Source organism: Poecilia reticulata, chromosome 2, assembly GCF_904066995.2.
Source record: "Poecilia reticulata chromosome 2, P_reticulata-male-v2, whole genome shotgun sequence".
Taxonomy (NCBI): Eukaryota; Metazoa; Chordata; class Actinopteri; order Cyprinodontiformes; family Poeciliidae; genus Poecilia; species Poecilia reticulata.
Window position 1 is genome coordinate 19,944,904 of NC_088831.1, and position 8,808 is coordinate 19,953,711.

The following is an 8,808-nucleotide window of genomic DNA, read 5'->3' on the forward strand; positions in this document are numbered from 1 at the left end:
CTGCTTTGGTTTTATTCAGACATCAGATTTGGATCATTTGATATTTTAAATGTCTGCTGTAGAGCAGCGGAACAATCATTTGATTGGTTTTTTATGCTATTTAAACTCATTGGCGTGAAGCCTGGTACAAACAAGTTATATGGCGTTAAGTCATATAAAAACAAAAGAAAACATTCAAGTTTGATCTTTTATGTTTCAAAAATAGCCTTGGTATTTACAGTCCACATAAAATACACAATCTCTCCTCACACTCCTACTGTTACCACTGAGTCTGAAGGATCAGATCAAGCTGATCTAAACAGACTTTGTCCTGGGAGGAACTAAAAAGACACGGAGAACTGAATGAAAAAAGATACAGGACAAACAAAGCACATGGGAAATCTGGGTGTGAAGAGAATAGTGGACAAACAGATGAGTGAACACTGGCCAGAAATAAAAGACTAAAACATATTTACAAAAGAACAAAAAAAAAATCTTGGTGTTTATTTACACCATAAAAAAAGAAGAGAGCCATTGAACAAAAAATATCAAGAATTAAAATGGCCAAGACACATTTAGCCTGTTGTAAAAATGTATTGATTGAGTCATGTTTGTGATATCTGACATATATATGATATCTGGGGAGGTATTGTGGGTCAGATCTTTCACTGTCACTGGCATTTTTTCTTGAACCAAAAAGCTAAATAGATTTGCTTAAATAACAGGAGAACTTGAGCAAATCATCTTTCTGAACAGAATGAACACATTATAGTTCCGATCCTTAAATTAGAGAAGCCGATGACGTCACCACAGGGCTGCCATTCAGAGCGCTACACAAGAAAAGAAAGAGGCTCTACCCTCTGCCCTCCCTCTGCAGATCATGAGACCAGGAGAGACACCAGAGACAGAAACTACGTCCAGACGGAGCGGGTACCTGCAGCCTGTAAGCCAGTGGTCCCCAAAGTCGGTCCTGGAGGGCTGGCATCCTGCATGTTTTGGTTCTCTCCCTGCTGGTAGTAACAACCTTTTCAGCATGTCAATGTTCTTCTTAGGCCTCTGATGAGCCATTATTTGATCCAGGTGCGCTAAACCAGAGAGAGGCCTAAAACATGCTGGATGCCGGTACTCGAGGATTGACTTTGGGGACCACTGCTGTAAGCTGTCGCCTCCCTCAGTCCTCATGTCTTCGCCGATGTACGTTGAGTACGGAGGCCTTTTCCTGCCTCCTGTGGTCCACAATGCAGAGAGCCTGGAGTTTGCCCAAAGTTTTTCAGTGGAAGTCTCTGATGTGTTTGGGGTGACACATCCCAAGTCAGGTAGAGTAAACCAGTTGTTGTATCTTCCCATAGTTTAAATGCTGAAATCTTAGGTGTAGTCAATATTCCACCCTACATAAATGTCACTGATGAAGTGATATGCCACATCAGAGTTAGAGTAGCTTTTATGTTTGTTGTTCCTATCAGACTGATGACATGCTAATGCTCAGAAAACATAATTCCATTCTACCAATGAAGTTTCACAAAACTTTTAATCATTTTGATTTTAGTCTTTCTTCAGTTTTCCTAAACGTTAAACCTAATATTTTTAATGATGATGTATTTGGTTCCCAACCATCTGCAATGCTGATATTTTCAATATGAGACTTAATCTATGAAAAAGGCTTTGTACACATAGAAGCTGTGTCCGAATTCAGGGTCTACAACATCCTTCGAAGGATGGATTTGTAGGCCGATTACGTCATAGGGTGGCGACAAGGCCTGTCGGAATTCAAAGACTCCTTCAAATGTGTCCTTCTTTTCCCCAGATTTGAAGGATGGGTCCGGTGTAGCCTTCACGTCTCACCATATCCCATAATTCATTGCGGGTCCAAACTGGGCGATCAGGCAGAACGTCAATGGCGGTGAAGAACGACAAATTATTTTGATATATTACACTTGAAATGATGGCAAAAAATGGCAGCAGCACAGTAACAGGCAGCCTGAAGGTCATAGGGAGGTCATATGTGGTGAACATCCACACAACAGCTGCCAGGGCGATGTAATGGACCTACGCACACAAACACACACTATAATTCAGGTACACAACGTGTACCTGAATTTAAATGTGTGGAAAAAAATCACTCAATCATTAAAAAAAACTAAGGAATCAGTAATATGAAAAGGCAACCAAGAGTTAAACAGTTTAAATAAAAAGAAAAGAAAAAGTCACCGCTCACCTCAACATCACAAGCTCTGTCGTTGCCCAGCCCGCGGCAGCGACCGTGATCTGATGCTCTCCTTTCCCAGCATTACGAGACCAGATGGAGACCCAGCAGGTCAGCCAGGTCCACCGTGGACTTCATGAACTCCTCAGAAACAAATAAACATGGCTCTATACCTAGACAAGAACCTCTTTCAGATCTGCACCACTTAACAATTTTGGGATTAAAGCAGAGGTTCCCAAACTGTGGGGTGCGGCCCCTTGGGGGGGGCGCTGTGCCATTGCAGGGAAGCCGTCCGGATGAAAAAAAAACAAAACATGAATGTTGTATGCGCTGGGTTTTTACCTTAGAATGACCAACTCTCTGTTATTCCTATGTCAATTTAATATAGTAGGGGCTTCTACACTTCCCATATCTGTGTGCTGTCACTTTACTTATATAAGGTATATTAACTTTAGACATTATATAAGTATTATTAACCACTTATATTCTGTATAATTTCTTTGTATAATCTGTTAATGACTTATTTTAATTGAAATGCGTCATTTGGATCATTATTAAACTTTAAGACTAAAAAAATGAAATCCTCCATTCAAATACTGTACGTAATAAGGCCTGTGCGTCACCTGAGGCTGATTGGCTCAGCTGGTCATTGGTGACGTAATCCTCGGATTTCAAACTCAAAGCCCGAATCACACGTCACAGAGTGACGTCAATGACCGCCTGATGCAGAGTCCTTGAATGTAAGCCTTCTGCGATCATTTGGTCACTAATCATTTTCTTGGATCGCTTGTAAATGCTTGTAAGCGCCATTAAGGATAGGTTATCCTTCCTTAATTTATGAGCATCACGATGCGGTATGAAAAGAGAATTTTTAGTCCGGGTCTTTTTTTAAAGGCCTGTATGAAAAGGAGGATGTGTGGCTCTGATTGGCTCAGAGTCCAATCAGAGGCTGGTTTTAAACGGGCTGGTCTCTATTTCGGCTCGTTCGATGGTGACAAGCTCGTATCGTTTCTGCTCCGCTGGCGGGCAAAAGCAAGGAGGAGGCAGATGAATGTTTTAAGAAATTTATTCCTCATTTGAACAAGTATCACTTCCACCTCTTGGAGTCAATAAAGAGCTCGTTACTGCTGGTGTTAGTCAGCTTTAATGAAATCTTCTTAACATACTCCACTTTGTTGCCACTGACATAACACCACCGTCGAACTAAAAATACAACATAAACATAAATGAATACAATGACATAAACAAATGATACATGACATATAAACATAACTCGCTGGCTGACCGTTCTTTTGAGGTAGAAATGAGCAACAACAACAAAAAAAAGAATTCTTAAACTTAAATTACTTTACACAACTAGTTACTAAAGTCATGCCTTCATGTCATGTGCTTCTTCTTTCTTTTGGTGCCCCAGCGAACATTCTGGATTTCACTTCCTACTTTAGCTTTCCAAAATAAAAGTCACAATAACATAAAATGTGCCTAATACAAAATAAAACATATAAACTAAAAGTATGGCAGTAAAAACAAGTACAACGAACAGCTGGTTTCCCTAAAACCAATACACTGCACTCCCCACAACCATAGACATAATATATCATTATATTAAGTCTATGCCCACAACAACCGGAAACTTTTCTCGCTCTTCTTCCTCCCTGCGCCTACATGTTGCTCTCTGCTGCCCCCTAGGGAAGAGGGGGCAGCAGAGAGACTGGGCCTGTAAGAGCAGGTTTTTGTTTTTACTGACGGCAATCTGAGTCATGTGACTAAACCTTTAATAGTCACATAACATGTGAAATAGAAATATGATGTAGATATATAGCAATAGATATCTATATCTTCAATACAGTATTTATATATGGTCTTTGAATGCAGGTCATCTGTGATAATTGAGCCACTTTGTCTTTTTGTTGCCTTGTCAATATTTGTAAAAACAAAAAAGAAAATATTCTAGATGTCATGACACAGAAACTAATGCCTGTTTCAAAGCAGAATGTTCCACAACAGGAGGACATTGATAAGTGGCCATACCTGCAAAGCATCAAGCTCCACAACATAGATGCTGATGTAGATCTGCTCATTGGCACAAATGCATTTAAAGTAATGGAGCCATGGGAGCTGATCAACAGTCAGGATGAAGGCCCATATGCAGTTTGGACCCGAGTTGGATGGATCATCAATGGTCCACTCTGGAGTAAAAGGAACAAAACAGGCTGCCATTCTTTCACTGCAAACAGGATTTCAGTTAAACATCTGGAAACAATGTTGATTGAACAATACAATCATGATTTCAATGAAAAAACATCTCAAGAACAGATTGAAATGTCCAAAGAGGATGTCAAATTTATGAATATAATGAACAATTCAGCACAATTAAAAAATGAACATTATTGCATTGATTTGCCTTTTAAGGCTGAAAATTCAACCTTGCCTGTAAAGTGTTGTGTTGCAGAGCGTCTTCCAAGCCTGAAAGGAAAGTTTTCAAAGAACTGGATCACCGTCCTAAAGAACATCTGTGATGAGGCAGAGGGCAAGAACATCAACCTGGGAAAAGATGTTACCAGCTTGTCTTCCCAGCTTCAAAATGAACAGGAGTTGCTGGTCGAAAAGAAGATTCGCCAGAACCAGCAGATCTGTACAAATCTAGGTCAAGCAGAAGATGACAAGAACAGACTGCAGGAGCATTTGGAGAAAGAAGAGGATGCCCGTCTAAAGCTTCAGATAGAGAAGGTGAACGGTGAAGGAAAGATGGCGCTAGAAGACAACCAGCTGCATAAACTTGGTCCAGTGGCTGGTAATGGAGTCCTCAGAGTGGGCGGACATCTTGGAGGAGCTGCTGTGCCACCTGGGGCTGGACATCCAGTTGTCCTGTATAAAGCCATACATGTAGCAATATTGATTCTGTGTTTCATTTACCGTCTGCTTGGTCCAACAGAAAGAAATCACATGTTGTCCAGACTGTGTCAGAGATGCTGGATAATCAGTGCAAACTCTGCTGCCAAAAGGATCCTGTTTGACTGTGTCACCTGCAGAAGAAATGGAGGAAAACTTCTGGAACAAACGATGACTGAGGAAAAGGTACCACCAGACAAATCTCCATTCACAGATGTTGGAGTTGATGGTGGTGTTCATTTGAAAGTGGTTCATGTTCTGGATGCCACTTATGTAATCAGAAGATTCATCAGCAGGAGTGGTCCAGTTTCTTCCATCAGGCTAAAGGATGAAACACTGCAAACAGTTTTCTGTGAAGCTGAAGCCATTCTGAATGAAAGACCCATCATTTCTGTCTCTGATCCAAATCACATCCTGATGAACAAACCTGTTCTGCCACAAGATGGATCTGAGTATCTCCCCTCAATGCAGGAAAAGCAAAAGTGGATGAGACGGAGAAGAAACGTCTCTCCTGGAGACATCGTCTTCACTGCAGATGCTACAGCAGCCAGAAGATGTTGGCAGGAGGAGAGAGTCCTGGCAGTCAAAGCTGATGCACAAGGCCTGGTTCATCATTAAGAAAATGAAGAACCAGAAGAATTATTTGTCTTTGCATTAATATAGTTTGAGGTTGTTGTTAAAATAGCTCCTTTAGTGAAAGATGTAATTGTGATTTTTAATGCACAATTAGGGGCTGGAGTGTAGGAGCCATTTTCCCCTTTTTTCTTTTGGTTAAATCTTAGAATTTAAATTGTTTTATTCTTATTGTTTATTTCCTAGTTGATTTATCATTAGAATTTTTGTTTAATTTGCCGTTTAGAATAAGTTCTTTGATTAGGAATTCACTTAATTAGTTAATTAATTTCAGGTTGGGATGTGGGTATTTCACGGTATAAATAGGTGGGTCTTAGGTAGCATATTATGCACGTGGGTGGTCATAAGGTTTTTTACCAGCCTACAGAATCAGACAATAAGTCATATCGGTTTTTATTGTCAGTCAGAGAGCAGGTGCAGGAATAGGAGCAGAAGCCTGTAACCTTTTGCCTGATCTAAAAAGAATAAAACCAAAGAACTATATTTTGACTTTTGATCCTTTTTTTGCTGCGTAAACCAGAATCCACGGTGCATCAGGTGACTATTTGAGTTTGATTCACCTTTTCTTTAGATCACCATCGAGTTTTGAGTTTTTTGATTTTTGAATTTAAGTTTAGAGACAAATGGTCACTACAATATCATTATATTAAGTCTATGCCCACAACAACCGGAAACTTTTCTCGCTCTTCTTCCTCCCTGCGCCTACATGTTGCTCTCTGCTGCCCCCTAGGGAAGAGAGGGGGCAGCAGAGAAAGACTGGGCCTGTAAGAGCAGGTTTTTGTTTTTACTGACGGCAATCTGAGTCATGTGACTAAACCTTTAATAGTCACATAACATGTGAAATAGAAATATGATGTAGATATATAGCAATAGATATCTATATCTTCAATACAGTATTTATATATGGTCTTTGAATGCAGGTCATCTGTGATAATTGAGCCACTTTGTCTTTTTGTTGCCTTGTCAATATTTGTAAAAACAAAAAAGAAAACATTCTATTAGTTTATTAAATGTATAACTATTTACTCATATAATGTATAATCTTTTAATGACTTAGTTTAATTGAGGTGCTTTGAAAATTATTAAACTTTAAGACTTAAAAATGAAAAAACACACTCAAATACTGTAGGTAATAAGGCCTGTCCGTCGCCTGCACCTGATTGGCTCAGCTGGTCATTGATGACGGGATCCTCGTATTTCAAACTCAAAGCCCGAATCACACGTCACAGATAGACGTCAATGACCGCCTGATGCAAAGTCCTTGAATGTAAGCCTTCTGCGATCATTTGGTCACTAATCATTTTCTTTGTCTTGCAGGTAAATACTTGTTAAAAAAAAAAAAAAAACAAAAAAAAGCCATTAAAGATAGGTTATGCTTTGTTAATGGTCGAGCATCACAATGCAGGATGAAAAGAGAATTTTTAGTCCAGGTCTTTATTTAAAGTCCTGCATGAAAAGGAGATTGTGTGCAATACATATAAATATACTAATATAATGTATATTAACTTTAGACATTATATAAGTATTATTAACCACTTATATCGTGTATAATTTCTTTGTATAATCTGTTAATGACTTATTTTAATTGAAATGCGTCATTTGGATCATTATTAAACTTTAAGACTAAAAAAATGAAATCCTCCATTCAAATACTGTACGTAATAAGGCCTGTGCGTCACCTGAGGCTGATTGGCTCAGCTGGTCATTGGTGACGTAATCCTCGGATTTCAAACTCAAAGCCCGAATCACACGTCACAGAGTGACGTCAATGACCGCCTGATGCAGAGTCCTTGAATGTAAGCCTTCTGCGATCATTTGGTCACTAATCATTTTCTTGGATCGCTTGTAAATGCTTGTAAGCGCCATTAAGGATAGGTTATCCTTCCTTAATTTATGAGCATCACGATGCGGTATGAAAAGAGAATTTTAGTCCGGGTCTTTTTTTAAAGGCCTGTATGAAAAGGAGGATGTGTGGCTCTGATTGGCTCAGCTGGTCACTGTATTTACTGACGGCAATCTGTATCATGTGACTATATTGAATATATGATATATAGATATATAATGTCATGTCATGAATCTTTATGACATAAAATGTGATATATTAGATATTGATATGTAGAAATAGATATTTAAATCTACATCACAGACTTTTGACAGTCTTTTTAATTTAGAGCTTCTGTGATAATTTGGTACCTTTGTCTTTCATTTGTTGTGTCAATATTTGTAAAAACAAAAACCCAAATATTTGAACAGCTTATAAAATGTGTCATTATATTACAAAAAAAATGTAATTAGTCCAGGTCTTTATTTAAAGGCCTTCGACTCTTTCAGATGGACTTTTGTGCTTTTTGTTTTAAATAATGTTTCTTTGGTTTCTTGAGAAGCATTTGCCTTTAAAACTAAGTAAAAAAATATCACTAATAGTGTGAGTCATGGGCTGCACAGTGGCGCAGTAGGTAGCATTGTCGCCTTGCAGCAAGAAGGTTTTGTGTTTGATTCCCGGCCCGGGGTCTTTCTGCATGGAGTTTGCATGTTTTCCCTGTGCATGGTGGGTTCTCTCTGGGTACTCCTGCTTCCTCCCACAGTCCAAAAAGGTTAATTGGTTTCTCTAAATTGTCCCTAGGTGTGTGTACATGGTCGGTTTCCTGTCTGTCTCTGTGTTGCCCTGCGACAGACTGGCAACCTGTCCAGGGTGACCCCGCCTCTCGCCCGTAATGCTAGCTGGAGATAGGCACCAGCAACCCTCCCGACCCCACTAGGGACAAGGGTGTTAGAAAATGGATGGATGGGTCAGTCTACAGTCTAAATTTATTTTTTGTCTGATGGTTATGACAAAGTTCTGGGTCAGGTACATTAAAAATATAATTTTCAAAAAAATGTTGCAACTGAGAACCTGCACCTTAGCATGTTTACATTTTCAAAACATTATTTGTCATGTTTGAGTACAAAAGCTTGAGGAAGAATTATATTTTGGTTGAGGGGGGGGATTTAAACCCATTTTGTTCCACTTCTCAAGAATCATTGACGACATTTAATTTTCCTTGTGGATCAATAAAGTATTTTGAATTGAATTTGGAATTTGAATTTTTTTTTCCAATCCA

The 8,808-nt window shown here is 39.1% G+C and overlaps 1 long non-coding RNA gene across 1 annotated transcript; it reads right to left on the reverse strand.

Annotated features, from left to right (window-relative positions):
• Positions 1-2,785: 2,785 nt before the first annotated feature.
• On the reverse strand, positions 2,786-4,104 carry LOC145548846 (uncharacterized). Its single transcript, XR_014084837.1, has 2 exons — positions 3,468-4,104; positions 2,786-3,385 (listed from the first exon to the last, which is right to left on the reverse strand). It is a non-coding gene; the product is annotated as an uncharacterized LOC145548846 (long non-coding RNA).
• Between the last annotated feature and the right edge of the window lie 4,704 nt (positions 4,105-8,808).